A 15,891-nucleotide genomic window follows, 5' to 3' on the forward strand; every position below is an offset into this window, starting at 1 on the left:
CGTGCCCTCCATGACGGAATGGTTGGGAGAGTCTGCCACCAGAACTCTCTTTCAGACCCATTCCCCATCAACGGCGGCCTGAAGCAGGGCTGTGTTCTGACCCCGACGTGTTTCTCGCTATACACCGCAGCAATGCTCAACGAGATTCCCCCAGACACACCCTCAGTCGACCTACGTTTCCGCATGGATGGAGGCGCTTTCAACCTCGCTAGACTCCGCGCCAGAACCAAGACCACCTTGTGTGCAGTGCGAGAACTGCAGTATGCTGACGACAATGCCACCCCAGGTCAGACGGCAGAGGACCTGCAGTCGTTAGCTGATGCATACAACTCTGCCTACGAACGTTTTGGGATGCAAGTCAACTCAGACAAAACCAAGACCCTCGTCCAACATCCACCAGGACTGATGCTCCCCAACTTCAATACCACAGTGAATGACCAACCGTTAGAACAGGTGGAACAGTTCTCCTACCTAGGGAGCATCCTAACATCAGCTCCCACAAGCAAAAAGGACGTGGAGAACAGGATCAGGGCAGCCCACTCCACCTTTGGCCGACTCAACCGCCGCGTATTTAACAACCACACACTGACAATGACCACCAAAATAATGGTGTTCAGGGCAGTAGTCCTCTCCACGCTCCTGTATGCATGTGAAACATGGACGCTATATAGTAACGATCTTAAAAACCTAGAACGCTTCCAACAAATGAAACTGAGGCAAATCTTGAAAATCCCCTGGGAGAACCACACCACCAACATTGAAGTCTTAGAGCGTGCCTCGCTGTCCAGCGTGGAGGCCACCATCATCCACCACCGCCTCCGCTGGATAGGACACGTGCATAGGATGGATCCATCTAGGCTCCCAAAGAAAATATTCTACGGAGAACTGACCCAGGGCACCAGACCACGAGGAGCCCCGAAAATGCGCTATAAAGATCAACTAAAGCGCACCCTGGCTCTAACTGACATCGATCCTTCCTCATGGGAAGAAACAGCCAGGGACAGGAAAACCTGGAGGAGTACAGTACACCATGGCACCGTGGACTTCGAGGAGAGGAGGAGACAAAATGAGGAGGCTAGGAGGAGAAGAAGGAGAGAGCGATTAGAACAGCCCCGCCCACCACCTACCCTCCCTTGTGAACACTGTCCGCGACTCTTCCACCACAGACTAGGACTTAACAGCCACATCAGGCATAAGCACCCACCCCACAGATAGGAGGCTGATGGCTAACGACAGAACCCAATACTCGGACACGAGTGGGCGCCGACGACGATTAAATGTACAGTATAAGTAAAGAAAAAAAAAACGACAGTATCTAAAACGTAAATTAAATCATTCAAATAGAGATAGTGAACGTTGTTCAAAAGAGAGACCTCCCAACATTTTACCAGAACTGCTCATGGAAGGAGATTCTCCTTCCAATAAGTAACCCTCTCCTCTCTTGTCTCACTCACGACAGCCACAACTCTCATCAAAGGTCAAGTGCTAGTTAATTTGCTAATTACTTCTATTTTTTAATTGTCACTTATCAATTTCTAGTCATTTCTGATGTTGGTGTTATAGATCATCCAATAATTACCAATACAAAACCTCTAAAAATGAGTGTAAATGAGTATTTATGGACTTTTGGAGTGCATTGAGTGAACTTCCTTTATTTCTTATGGGAAAAACTGTTTTGAAATACAAGCATTTTTGTTTTTGATCTTTCTCTCATAACAAAATAAACTTGTAAACCAAGGTACTGCTGTAAAGACCCAATATTCATTTGATTTATGCTCTCCAAGCGGAGCTTTGCAACAAAAAAATTCAAATGAGAGTTTTCCCTTAAAAGATGACTAGCTTTTCATTCCTCAGGAACACAACCGGATTGCACCACCCATTTATAAACATCAACATGACCTCTACACATTATAGGTTGGGAGCAAGGTGGCCAAGTATTGAAAGGATAAATACTATTATAAAGCATGCTTTATTCCATCAGCCTTCCCCAAAATTTATTGGCAGAATAACACAATAAGATGGATGGAGAGGTAGTGGTAATAATTAGTATATTTATCTATATACCAAAGCACTTCTCCCAATTTTTAGGGGTAGCCAACATCAAAAATAAAAAAAGGGGAAATTTCCTCCCTACGCTACTCCCAGCCTGACAAGGACTCAATCGAGTTTGGCTGGTACTGCTAGGGTGCCACAGCCCACGCTCCCCTGTTATCCACCACAGATTAAGCTTCATAACACTGAATCCCCTACTTCTGCTACCTCCCCGGTCATCCACGGCGACCAGAGGAAGCAGCAGGGCCTACTGGAACTGCGTCACAATCGCTGGCCAATCATTCCTATTTCTAGCACGCTCTCTTGGCTCTCTCTCGCATCTATCCTCCTATCACCCAGAGCTTTCTTCACTCCATCCATCCATGCACCCACCCAAACCTTAGTCTTCCTCTTGTACTTCTCCCATCAACCCTTGCATTCATCACCTTCTTTGGCAGACAGCCATTTTCCATTCTCTCAACATGGCCAAACCACCTCAATACATTCATATCCACTCTAGCTGCTAAATCATTTCTCACCCTCACTACTTCATTTCTAACCCTATTCACTCGAGATACACGAGCCATACTCCTCAGACACTTCATCTCAAACACATTCAATTTCTATCTCTCCGTCACTTTCTCATACAGAACTCTCTTTACATTTATGCCTAACCTTCTATTCTCTACCACTCCCTTCACTGCCCCTAACACTTTGCATCCTTCATTCACTTTGACGTACATCTGCTTTCACTTCACCATTTGCTGCAACAACAGACCCCAAGTACTTGAACTGATCTACTTCCTCAAGTAACTTTACATTCAACATGACATTCAACCTCGCACCACTTTCCCTTCTCGTACATCTCATAACCTTACTCTTACCCACATTAACTCTCAACTTCCTTTTCTCCCATACTCTTCCAAATTCTGTCACTAATCGGCCAGGCTCCTCTTCCGCGTCTGCAACCAGTACAGTATCATCTGCAAACAACAACTGATTTACCCCCCATTCCTGATCATTCTCGTCTATCAGTTTCAATCCTCGTCCCAGCACTCAAGCATTCACCTCTTTCACCACTCCAACATACTGTACAAGTTAAAAAACCATGGTGACATCACATATCCCTGTCTTAGCCCCACTCTCACTGGAAACCAATCGCTCACTTCATTTCCTATCCTAACACACAGCTTTACTACCTTTGTAGAAACTTTTCACTGCTTGCAACAATTTTCCACCTATTCCATATAACCTCATCACATTCCACATTGCTTCTCTATCAACTCTATTATACGGTTTCTCCAGATCCATAAACGCAACATACACCTCCTTACCTTTTGCTAAATATTTCTCGCATATCTGCCTAACTGTAAAATTCTGATTCATACATCCCCTAACTCTTTTAAAACCAACATGTACTTCTAAGATTACATTCTCTGTTTTATCCTTAATCCTATTAATCAGTACTCTACCATACACTTTTCTGACCACACTCAACAAACTAATACCCCTTGAATTACAACACTCATGGACCTCTCCCTTACCCTTATTTAGTGGTACAATACATGCACAAACCCAATCTACTGGTACCATTGACAACATAAAACACATATTAAACAATCTCACCAACCATTCAAGTACGGTCACATTAATAGCTGAAAAACTTTTGAAAGTGAAAAGAAATTTCAAAATAAAAAATTCCTTAAATAATTCTTATCGGAGATCCAACATTCTGCTACCTTGACTGGTTACAGCCGAGTATGGAAACAAACATGAAATTTCTCTCATACAACACTGACATGAGAATGATTATTTTAACCATAATTCAGTATACAATAATGTACTCTTATGCCTCACAAAAACTTAAAACCACAATGATTATAAAAGGAAATGGCAATGGACTGGATTTGTTAATTTTGGGTATATAGACAGATCTGAGGCCTGTGAAGCAAATCAGTAACCAAGTGCAACTGGGGATAACCCTGGAGTTACACTTTAAAGTAAAAGTTATAAGTGGTGTGACAGCAAGATGGAAAAAAGAAAGCAGGAACAAAGGTAAAGTAGAAAGATACAAAGTGCAGCTAGAAGCCAAAGGAACACTGCAAAGATCCTCTAATAAGGCAGTGCTCTTACGCCACTACTCACCTTGTGAGGGAGAAGTGAGAAGAGTTCTTGACCCATAATTTGTAGAATTCACCCAGAGAACACGTGATTCCAAAAGAAGGGTTTCGTGTATGAAGGGAAAGCCTTAATTTTTTGCTTAAATGAAGAAAGGCTCTCTTTTCACAGATGAAAGCAATGTAAAATAAAAAAAATTGAAAGTAATTTAAATGTTTCCTAGCTAACTAAATCAGAGTTCTTTAAATAGGGAACGTATAAAGTGTGAATGGGAATCACCAATGAAATTGTTTATGAGATAGTTATCTTGTCAGCAGTTAGTCACTTTTGATCTTCGGCACAGAACTGAGAGGGGTGGTTGAAGTGGTTTTAACTATAAAGGACTCAAGTTTGCATCGCAAGAAAAATATAAATTACTTTAAATTTCTTTTATTTATTCCTACTGTACATGATACATACCTTTCGTCCTTTAAATTGGGAGACTCGATGATTGGTGGATCAGAAGTTGCCCTAGAACCGAACTGGTTGGTTCTTTTTGTTCCCTATGGGTGTCACTCTATGTAAACCAATACAGGAGCAAAGGAGATGACTCCAGTAACCTCATACCTGTATCTCATGGAGATGAGTAGACTGTTAGGGCTTGGCCTGTTCTAGATGATTAATACATGGTCAAATAAGGGAACCCTTCCCCCAAAGGGGATATCAGTCGAGAACATATACTGTACCTAGCAAGTGATAATCAATGGATTGGTTTAAATTCAACCTATTCTCCCTGGAGGAGATTCTTCATTAGATGTAAAGAATGAAGCTCAGAAATTTAGCTTCCCAGCATCAAGTCAGATCCTGTGTGTAATGCTTTTGATAGCTAACTGGAGCCAGTTAACATACCTTTCATTCCAGATTTACATCTATACATTACCAGAAACATGAAGTTTTCTCTCCCTTGTGGGAGCTGGGCTGGCAATACAACTTCCTGAGCAGTCACCAAAGGACCATACACAAATGTGACAAGGGATTTGTCATTATACTACCTCAACCCTCTCAGCACTCTATGAATACACTACAGTATACAGATCATCTCATGAAGTTAAGAGATATTTCTTGACACTTCCTTCTTTGTCTGCCAGTGCTAATGAAGAGTTACTAACACTCAGACTTGAGGTGTCTGGTCCTCTTTAGATAGCATCGCAGAGTCTTCAAAGGACACAAAACCAACTCTCATTATTATCCAACGCTAAAGAAGTAAAGAGGGGATGGAGATCTCGAACAGACGGTTGTGCACCAATGGACTTTGGGTTTTAGCCACAAAGCCAATCACAATGCTAAAGGAGATCTCCTTCCATGCCTCAGCTAGGCTAGCTAAAAGACCTTAGCAAAGGCTTAAACAGGCCAAGTATAAGAACCGTGAGAACAAGCATCTCGTCTCAATCCGGAGGTCTGAGATCTTGTGGTGGGCAAGAATGCTAAGAGTTCCTCACAAGCATTGACAACTCCCACGAGAAGGAGAGGTCTATACCCTCCAGTTAGAAAACCATGCTCAGGGCTAAGAGGTAGCATTTGATGGCTGCAACTGAGAGGTACTTCTCTCGGTGAAGGAAGACAGGGAAATCTGCGATCTGTGATAGAGATGCTTCGACTAAAGAAGTATCCCTTCTTCAACACCAATCACTGAAGATGGTCCATTTTCCCAGGCATACAGCTGAAAAAGACTGTTGCAGATACCCAGATATCTCCTTTGCAGTGCTTTAAAAAAGCTTTTGTCAGATGTTGGATAGCCTCCCAACGTGAAGCTCCAGAGACTACACAGATTGGTGGTACCTCTGAAGGTACAGCTGACAGACTAGTGTGGTGCAGTTCTCTCAGAACCTTGATTAGTAGTGCTAACAGCTTTCAGCTCATCATTAATGGCAGCTGATTATAAGCGGCAATCCTTGCCCACTATCTCTGTTACCTGATAATATTGTAGTGTGGTAATGAATATCAATGTTTTAATGCACATATATAACTTCCTCAGATATTGGTACCTAGTCAATTAAGAACCTGAAGGCGGGAAGACAAAATGTTGTTACCAGATACTGTTCTACAATAGTCAGTAGTATGCACACTATACAGTGGACCTTCTACATAAGAAACATGAATTTTTCAACATCCGATGTAAAATTTGATCAAATATTCGACTGAACACTCAATGTAATTTCCAACATAACGACTTGAAAGTTTCTCAAAGTTCCTTGGTTACTCTGCACGGTATCATGTCGGGAGGGACGCCAGTTAGCTGCACACTTAAAAATCCAAAATAAATTAAATAAAAGAATATTCTAGATTGTATCATGCTTTTGTTAAAAATGATATTTTGATTATAAAATAAATTTTTGAATATACTTACCCGGTGAATATATAATAGCTGACGTCTCCGACGGCTCGACAGATTCCAAAAACTCGCGAGCGATCGCTGTGAAGGTTGCGGGTGTGCCCACCAGCGCCAACTATCGGCCAGATACCGCATATACTTGTCCATTTCTCCAGTTCTTCTCAGTCCGCTGGGTCTCTATCGGGGAGGAAGGGAGGGCCTTTAATTTATATATTCACCGGGTAAGTATATTCAAAAATTTATTTTATAATCAAAATATCATTTTTAAATATTAAACTTAGCCGGTGAATATATAATAGCTGATTCACACCCATGGTGGTGGGTAGAGACCAGTATTAATACAATAAAGGCGTATATGCTCAAGAGTTTTTTGACAATTATTTCATAAAAAACCAACTTAAGTATAGGTACCTGGTAAGGAAGCTGACTCTGATGATTACTTTGCCTCATTAGTCCGCTTTCCTCACGAAGCCCAGCCATCCTCTCAGGATGCTGAGACTCCCAGGAGCTGTTATATCCAGGGCGAACACCCCTATAACGGGACCTCATCAATACCCTTAATCTGGGCGCTCTCAAGAAACAACATTTTGACCACCCGCCAAATCAAAAAGATTGCGAAAGACTTCTTAGTCTCCCGTACAACCCAAAATAAGATTAAAAATTTCAAGAGTAGATTAAAAGGATATTGGGATTAAGAGAATGTAGTGGTAGAGCCTTCACCCACTACTGCACTCGCTGCTACGAATGGTCCCAGTGTGTAGCAGTCCTCATAAAGAGTCTGGACATCTTTCAAGTAATACGAAGCGAATACCGACTTGCCTCTCCAAAAGGTCGCGTCCATAATACTTTTAATGGATCTATTTTGCTTAAACGCTACTGAAGTTGCTATCGCTCTGACTTCATGAGCCTTGACTTTAAGTAAATTACGATCCTTCTCACTTAAATGAGAGTGTGCCTCCCGAATCAAAAGTCTATTAAAATAAGACTACGCATTCTTAGACATGGGCAAAGAGGGCTTTTTAACGGAGCACCATAAAGCCTCTGAACAACCTCGTAGCGGTTTAGCTCTGGATAAATAAAATTTAAGAGCTCTAACGGGGCACAGCACTCTTTCAACTTCATTCCCCACAATCTCAGAAAGACTGGGGATATCAAATGATTTAGGCCAAGGACGAGACGGAAGTCCATTCTTGGCCAAAAAACCAAGTTGAAGAGCGCATACTGCTTTATTAGTGGAGAAGCCGATGTTCTTGCTAAAAGCATGTATCTCACTAACCCTTTTAGCCGAAGCCAAGCACACCAAAAAAAAGTGTCTTGAGGGTAAGATCCTTTAGGGAGGCTGAATTTAATGGTTCAAACCTGTCTGACATAAGGAACCGTAGGACCACGTCCAAGTTCCAAGCAGGAGTCGAAATATGACGCTCCTTGGAAGTCTCGAAAGACTTAAGCAGGTCTTGGAGATCTTTGTTATTAGAAAGATCCAAACCCCTATGCCTGAAAACAGAAGCTAACATGCTTCTGTAGCCTTTAATGGTGGATGCAGAGAGGGAGCGACCGTTTCTCAGATAAAGCAGAAAATCCGCAATCTGCGCTACAGAGGCACTTGGAAGAGGAAATAGAGGAGGACTTGCACCAGTCTCTAAATACCTCCCATTTCGACTGATAGATCCTGATGGTAGAGGATCTTCTAGCCCTCGCGATCGCTCTAGCTGCCTCCTTCGAAAACCCTCGAGCTCAAGAGTCTTTCGATAGTCTGAAGGCAGTTAGACGAAGCGTGGGGAGGCTTTGATGAAATCTCTTTACGTGAGGCTGTCGCAAGAGATCCATCCGCAACGGCAGACTTCTTGGAACGTCTACCAGCCATAGAAGTACCTCTGAACCACTCTCTCGCGGGCCAGCGTGGAGCAACCAACGTCAACCTGGTCCCTTCGTGAGAGGTGAACTTCTGCAGCACCTTGTTTAGGATCTTGAAAGGTGGAAAGGCATAAACGTCCAGGTGAGACCAGTCCAGCAGGAAAGCGTCTATGTGGGCTGCCTCTGGATCTGGAACTGGAAAGCAGTAAGTCGAGAGCCTCTTTGTCAGTGAAGTCGCAAAAAGATCTATGGTGGGTTGACCCCATGTCATCCATAGCTTCTCGCACACAGTCTTGTGCAACGTCCACTCCATGGAGATGACTTGTCCTCTTCTGCTGAGGCAGTCCGCCAAGACATTCATTTTTCCTTGCACGAATCTCGCCAAAGGAGGGATGTTACTTGCCTTAAATGGAGTTCCTTCTGATCCGTGGACCAAAGACCCGAGCATTCCAGACTGTCCAGTGGAGCTCCCTAACCCAAATCCAATGCATCTGAATACAACACATGGTTTGGGTTCTTGATCGCAAGAGAAAGACCTTCTCGAAGTCTGATGTTGCTGTCCCACCAAGTCAAACATGTCTAGACTGAGTTGGAGATTGGGAAAGAGATACTCTCTAAGCCCTTCTCCTTGTTCCAATGGTTTAGGTGAAATTGGAGAGGGCAAAGGTTGAGTCTCCCCAGAGAGATAAACTACTCCAGCGATGAAAGAGTTCCCACGAGGCTAGTTCAAACTCTTACAGAGCAACTGTTTTTCTCTTGCAAGTGAAGGACTTTTAACAGAGCTTGTTCCATTCTTGTGGGAGACGAAAAGGCCCGAAAAATCCGACACTGTATCTCCATTCCCAAATAAAGAATAGTCTGGGATGGGGTACTGTAAGTTACGACTTCTCTACGTTCACTATGAGACCTAGCTCCTTGGTTAGGTCTAATGTCCATAAGAGGCTCTCCAGACAGATTTAATGACGACGCCCTGATTAGCCAGTCGTCAAAATAAAGGGAGGCTCTGAATCCTCAAAAAATGTAGAAAGCTTGCTACATTTTGCAAGGGCCTTGTAAAAACAAGAGGAGCAGGAATGAGGCCGAAGCACAGTGCTCGAAATTGGTACATTACTTTCCCGTCCACAAACCTCAGATGTTGTTGAAAGTTTGGATGACTCGGGATGTGGAAGTATGCATCCTGAAGGTCGAGAGAGACCATCCAGTCGCCTTCCCTTACTGCTGCCAAGACAGATTTGGTAGTCTTCATCGTGAAGTTTGTCTTGACAATGAACACATTGAGCGCACTTACATCTTAAGTACTCCTGCAGTGAACGTGGCTGCCAGATCATTGGAGCCATCCCTGATAGCCTTGTTCCTGCAGTGAACGTGGCTGCCAGATCATTGGAGCCATCCCTGATAGCCTTGTTCATGCATGACATAATTGTACAGCAATACATTGACAGCTGGAGAGACCTTCTTACTTAAGGCTCCCAGGGACCAATCCAACAATTAAAAACTTCAAACGCTCGAAAAAACTCCTAACAGGAGATGGTCTAGCTCTGAAGCAGACCATAAAATCTTGGAGCGTCTCATGGCTAGACGACGAGGAGAGTCCACAAGGCTTAAGAAGTCTCCCTGGGCAGAGGCAGGTACTCCCAAGCCGAGAACTTCTCCTCGAGCTTCTCCTGTGTCACACCAGACGCCCGAGCGAGAAGCTAATTAAGCAGGAGGAAAAGCAAAAGCAGACTTTCCTAAACTTCTCCTGGATTCCAACCAGTCTCCCAGTAAGAGCATGGCCCTCTTGGAAGAACAAGAGAGAACTGACTTCGTAAAAGTAGGAGTCGAAGAAAGTCATGCCAAGAGTAAACTCAGACGGCGGAGCAGCCGTTACAAAACGAGTAGGACAAAATTTCACTAAAGAAATTCATAATTAAAATACAAGGGATAGTTGGACCACCCTAGGTTACTCCTCTTCTGAATGACTCCCCAAAGGTACATTAGTTGAAAGGGGGTCATCAACTTCTTCAGAAGGCACATCATCTGATAAATCTAAAGTCTTGCGAGAAGGAGATTTATATTCAGAATGACGTGAAGGAAAAGCCTGACAGGCTACATCAACTTGTATATGAACAGAAGTTAAAGTTGGAGGGTCGATGTCACGTTGTGACTGCAGAGAATGTTATTCTACTACACGTCGTGACAGAAGTAACTGACGTTCAAACGTCCCGTAGTAACAGCGGTGACTGCTGTTCGATGCTATATCGTGACTACGATGACTGACCCTTGACGTCACGTCATGTCTACGGTGTCTACCGCTCAACGTCACGTCGTGTCTGCGGTGTCTGCAGCTCAACGTCACGCTGTGACTACGGTGGCTGACGTTCAAAGCGATCAAAGTTACATCGAGATTTATGCTCCGCATCTCGGTTAACAGCAAAGCTGTCACTAGAGATAACGTCAGCGTGGCGTGACAAAGCTCGTCTAGAAGGTTGAAGACCCGAATCACGTATCCCAGAACCGTGACGTACAAAAAGCAAAGGATCCTTTCGCACAGGAACAGGATCGAAAGCTTCTATTGAAGAAGAAAGCTTTAACAGCATATCTTGCAAAACACTTAACTTCGGATCAACCTGTGACTGCGGTGGCTGACGTTCAAACGTCACGTAGTAAACAGCAGTGACTGCTGATCGATGCTATATCGAGACTACGGTGACTGACACTCGACGTTGAACTTGTTCTGAAGGAACTAATAAACGTTTCAACCGTCTCGAAACTTTACGCCCAGGCTTTTAAAGAGACGAATCATCGGAAGACGAGGAGTAACTTCGTCTCTCCTGTCTTATGGCAAGGACGTGCTTGCCGAGCAACGTCTGATACCTTTGAGGGAACGTCTGTTCGTTGGTTTACACTCCTCACTCCCTTAGGTCCTACGACATTCCTTCTCCCTGGTGCAGGGGAGCCTGAAAGAGGTCTCGGACTAGGCAAGTGACAAGCACGAACAAACGAACCCTCCACAACACAGAACATGTTTTTTGCACTTACTTCACTGATATCGCATTTTTTAATAATTTCACATTTATAAAACTGATTTCTACCTGAAGCACGCAATTCTCCCTTAAATCAAAAGGTTAGAATTGCGAAATGAGTCGTATAATGTAAGCACATTAGTACAAAATGAAACACATATACATATATATCGAATAAAACGGAAATATATAAAGTTTAAAAAGATCAGTGACTGGGGAGGAGACTAAACACTAGTTCACTAAGGACTACGTTTTCAATCTCTCACCGTACAGTGCCTTGGGACGAGAATAAAAACTAAAACGTTTTATCCTCTCTCCCCGTACAGAGACTTGGGACGAGAGTAAAAAAAAAAAAAAAAACTGAATCGAGAACGTTACTCGCTCCCAAACTCCTTGTACAGAGACTTGGGACGAGAATAAAGATCGGATATATCTCTCTCTCTCTCTCTCTCTCTCTCTCTCTCTCTCTCTCTCTCTCTCTCTCTCTCTCTCTCTCTCTCTCTCTCTCTCTCTCTCTCTCTCTCACACACACAAGAGAATGGCCCACTCACCCTTCGTCAATAACAGGTTATTTGACTAAAGGAAAAAACTGAAAGGACTAAGAAATTGAAAATTAACATGTTCCTTTAAATTAGTATCTAAAACACTTCAGTTTGAAAGAAGAATGAACAAAACGTCACGTCGAGTCTGTGGCAGAAACGTCTGTACATGAACATCATCGCTATGAACGGGACTCTGCGTAGCATAAATAAACCAAACGTTAGTTCATCTTTGAAAAAAACAGCACGAAGACTATTCAAAGAATATATTTCTTAAAATACTTTCTAAAAAATATTCATCTCATCACTCTTACAGAGCAACCGTTTTAAACTAAACAAAAATAAAAGTTGAATGGGCTCAACGTTGTTTAACTTCGTTTTCCAAGTTAGGACTGCCTACAAAGAATAGGTAAAGGCCGCATATAAACAAAAACATAAAATTTATCTCGATGTTTAGTATAAATGGAAAGCTAATCGAAGAGGCCTAATAAAGGCGGGTGAGATATAAAATATATAGAGGTAAATCTATAAATATCAACAATAATTTATAAAGTGATAAAAAAATTACTAAAAGCCTTTAACACACTTCCGTACACTGAGGGAAGGGTCGGCCATCTTTTCTCTATGGAAAAACCAGAGATAAAAAAAAAAAGCAAGGGCAAAACACTTTTCCTCTCCTTTCAAAAGCATTTCTTTTGAAGATAGTATTGAATAATCCAACACGGCGAAAGCAATAAAACCAAAACCAAGTACTTCACCAATTCGGTAGAAAACTCGAGGTCATAAAGCGAGCAGAACCAACTTGTCGACAAGACCGACAGAGAAGAACTGGAGAAACTGACAAGTATATGCGGTATCTGGCCGATAGTTGGCGCTGGTGGGCACACCCGCAACCTTCACGGCGATCGCTCGCGAGTTTTTGGAATCTGTCGAGCCGTCGGAGACGTCAGCTATTATATATTCACCGGCTAAGTTTAATATTTAAAAACGCAACATAAAACCAAAACCATCGCATTATCTACGTTTAATCACCAAGCATAACGAACAAATGAACGCATTTACACATCTGTGTATAAGTTACCTTTTGCAGCAACAGATATCTTACCCAGTATTGGTTATGTAATAAAAATGTTACTATTAATTTTGTTTTACTTTATCCTTATTAATTAAAAATAAATCAAATAAGAGCAATTTTATATAGTTTTTTTCCTAATAAATGCTGCCTAAAAGAGAAAAAGTTTTCTTTAAGTTCCATCGCTGATCATAACAGACAAATGAACATATTTACATATGCAAGTGATAACTAAAGATACTAAGAGCTTTTAGTAAAGATGTTATTACAATTATTTTACTTGCCATATCCCTAAAAATTTCTACATGTTGCACAACAGGAAAACCATTTTGTTTCGGTTTTGGTTAAAAATAAAAAAGTACTGCTAATGACAGTACGATGTGACACGGAAGATTATGCATGATAAATAGAAAGTTAAAGGTTGCTGAGAATGCAACCATAGCTCAATGTTTAAATTTTGTCAGCTGATGTTTATAAATGCAAGCACAGCATTTTAGATTAGATTGCTTTTATTTTTACTAATTAATTTTTAAAGCAATGGTAATAATACAATATTACCAATAATAAAGTAAGGATGCATGGAGTTTAGGGTAGGTAAAAGTACTGGGTGTAAGCTGGGTTAGTGAGTTTCAGAGAAAAAATTAGCCTAGGCCTACGCGAGATCTCAAACTTCACCAATGATGCCGGGTGATTTTTTGAGCCAAAATTTTGGAAAAAGAAGTGCTTCCTGTAGGACGTCAAATATTGTAGTCGTCGACTTACAGCCTATGCGACTTACGACTGTTCGTCCACTTTTTCACTGCAGTCTGTCGGAAGTAGTATACTAATAGGACAACTATTTCCTAAGAAATAGTAAATTTTCTTATATAATAATGCCTTAATTTATCTTGGTAAGTTAGTAATTTCTGTTATTGATAAACTATTTCCTTAGAAATAGTAAATTTTCTTATATAATAATGCATTAATTTATCTTGGTAAGTTAGTAATTTCTGTTATTGATAATATACAGTAAAAATATAAATTGTTTTAATATCTATGTTGTTTATACTGTACACAATACTGTATGTCTAGTGACGTCATATGTCTGGTGAAGCCACGGAAAATGAGCGGGAAAATCTAGCAATTTCCTTTCAATAGGCTATCGATTAATGTTAGTATTCCCATAACCAAAATATCGAGTAATAATAAAAAGTATTTCATGGGTCTGTATCGGTTGTTATGAGTACCATGAAGTGTAAATTTGACTCTCCAAGTAGGACGATATTTATCTCATTATAGTACAAGAACAGGACATTTTCTTCAAGTAATATAATATCTTTTACATTGTAAAAATGAGTAAGTTAGTATTTTTTCTTGCAAGGAAAACATATTTTGTAGGTCATTCTTTGTTGAGTTAATTTCACAATGCAAACATCCGATGACATATTTCAGGCATAAGGCAAGTGGCAAATCCAGTGATTTCCTATCGATTCGTTACTGAGTAATCTTATTACCCCCATTATCAAAACATCGAGTAATGATACCAAGTATTTCAGTGGTCTGTATCAGTTGTTACGAGTAGCCTTTAGTACTATTTTCCGTAAATTTAAGAAAAGTGTTTTGTACTGAATGTCTGGCGACGCATTTCTGGTGGAAGGCGAGCTGGCAAATTGAGTGATTTCCTTTTGATACTTTATCTAGTAATATTAGTATTCCCATTATCAAAACATTGCATATCTAATAATGTCTAAAGAAACATCCTATACAAAGTTTGAGAAAGAGAGAGAGAGAGAGAGAGAAACGAATGAACGTATTCATATGATAATTACTTGTAATAATTATAAATGAACTGTATGAAACTATGATATTGTATAATATAGTAGTACTGATTTAATATTCAATATGAAGATATTTTGTATAAGTTAGGAAATTATCCAAATGATAATCGTTATTCGTATGTGTGCATATTAGCAATAGTGTGGCGTGACCTAGAAATCAGCTGATGACTACCAAAAGTAAAACAAAAGTAATTATTGATTATAGAAATGCTCCCAAATTTGAAAAGTAGAATACTGTATAAACATGCTTTAATGAATTGCAATTAAACACAATAATGCCTAAAGAAATAGGAAAACTTAATAATTACTGTAACTAAAAATTAAATACTGCACGAAGCTTTAAAAATGAACTACCAGACGAACATGTACACACACATGAACATATTCGTATGACAACTAATAATAATGGCTATAAACAAACTGTATGAAACCTATGACATCCTATAACATATTGGTGTAGATTTAATAGTCATCATGAAGATATTTTGAATAAGTTAAGAAATTATATAAACGATACTCCTTGTTATTCGTATGTGTCCACTCTCGATCAGCTGATCAAAACCAAAGGTAAACCAAAAAAGACAGTCCATTGTTGATTGTTGAAATGCTTCCAAAATGGAAAATAGAATACAGAAACGCTTTAATAAAGCTTATGACATCCAATGAACAATGAAAATGAAATAACGATATATAGAAAAAAAATATTGATAAAATATGACTTAGATGATTACAGTATCATGATGCAGCATAAACCTAAGAAAACTTCACATTTTAAGTTCGACATATGTCTAGATTGAGTTACGACGCAACTCTCGGTCCCTACCTCGATCTTAAGTCGACGACTGCCTGTAAAAGTGGACACTGAAGCAAAAGGGAAAAGGGGAGACCCCTACTAACATAGGTCTTGCATTAGGCATTAGTCATTCTATGGTTGCAACTATCATCAAGCATAAACATTGCATCCTTGAACATATGAAAGGATCTGTGCATAAGAAGTCAACCATTATCACAAAACAATGCAGTGGTCTCATGATTGAGATGGAAAGGTTGTTAGTGCTCTGGTTGGACAATTAAAATCAGCAGC

General features: G+C 40.7%; 1 protein-coding gene across 2 annotated transcripts in view; it reads right to left on the minus strand.

Moving 5' to 3' along the window:
• Window positions 1–15,891, minus strand: part of Art7 (arginine methyltransferase 7) — a 210,426-nt gene that overhangs the window by 101,766 nt on the left and 92,769 nt on the right. The window lies entirely within an intron of this gene.

The sequence above is a fragment of the Palaemon carinicauda genome, chromosome 16, assembly GCF_036898095.1.
Source record: "Palaemon carinicauda isolate YSFRI2023 chromosome 16, ASM3689809v2, whole genome shotgun sequence".
In the NCBI taxonomy this organism is placed as follows: Eukaryota; Metazoa; Arthropoda; class Malacostraca; order Decapoda; family Palaemonidae; genus Palaemon; species Palaemon carinicauda.